The sequence below is a fragment of the Trachymyrmex cornetzi genome, unplaced genomic scaffold, assembly GCF_001594075.2.
Source record: "Trachymyrmex cornetzi isolate Tcor2-1 unplaced genomic scaffold, Tcor1.1 scaffold87, whole genome shotgun sequence".
NCBI classification, from domain to species: domain Eukaryota; kingdom Metazoa; phylum Arthropoda; class Insecta; order Hymenoptera; family Formicidae; genus Trachymyrmex; species Trachymyrmex cornetzi.
This window is the reverse complement of record NW_017300212.1, coordinates 28,846-30,090: the sequence shown is the minus strand read 5'-3', so window position 1 is coordinate 30,090 and position 1,245 is coordinate 28,846.

Here is a 1,245-nt window from a genome sequence, read left to right as displayed (position 1 = left end):
GCTATGCGAAGATTTTCCTCTCCTACGCAAAACAAAAAAAAAAGAAATATATATTTATTTTACGAATACTTGTAAGATTCTGCCAAATAAAATATTTTAATATTAAAAAACTGTTTCATAAATTATTATACACTTTTCTCTCTATTATCCTTGTTTAATATTAGATGAAAAACAAGGATAAAACGATACATGAAGGCAGTTGGATAAGGTTTCTGAATACAGCCCTAATGGTATCGATACTAGTAGTAAAAATTCCGATGAAATCAATTTTTAAGAATTTTTAACAAATTTTACGTAGGCGATTAATGAACTCCCGTTTAACTGGTAACGAATACGATACTGACGCTGCGTTCGACGCGCATGCGTCAGAAACGCGTCCCGTCTCCCGTCCGGCATCACTGCGTAGAATGGATCAGCATAGATAGGCTTTTCTGCGCATGTCGGGCGAAATTCGCCGCAGTCTCGAGTGCGGCGAAAAGTTGTCGTCCGAGCGTTCTTCTAAACCCATTCTGAACGACGCTAAATCAACGTCTGGACAAAACGCACTGTAAAACCGAACGCTTCTGGGTAAAAAGTTGTCTGGACGTTCATTCGGAACGCACCCCTGAGGGTTACGGCCCAATATGCCTCAATGATGCGTTGTCTCATCGTCTCGGATACTATTCGCTGGTCACGAGACATATACGTGGAGCACATGTCCGGCACCCGCCAGTACCTTGCTCCTTCCCGTCCCTCTGGGGATCTTCTCTCGACGCCGCCAACAGCGGTTCGTCGACGCTGGCTAGCCAAGGAGAGGTCAGCGCAGGATGCGGTGCGTCGCGTCTCGAATGTTGCGATCAGTGTCGCGTAATTTATTTTGTCTTTGTCTTGGCGTCCCCTTTTCAACTTAGCAGAGAGAGTGTCCCAATGTCCAATTAATTATTTAATTATTTAATTATATCTGTGATATTGGCGCTATTGCCTATTTTATTATATATACATTTTTAATTTTAATATATATTACTTGACTATTGGACGGGACGCGTCTCTGTTGGTTTTAACTACTTACTTATTTATTTTATATACTATTGTATTCTCTGACTCTTTCTACTCTATTTTTCTTCTACCTTCTCTCTTCTATCTTCTTTTTTCTTTTTTCTTTCTCTTAAGTACTATTGTACTCTCTTTTCTTTATTTTTTAGCCTTTTACTTATTTTATTACTTATTCTAACTGTTTGTGGGGCCCTGACTGTCCGAGTGTGTATG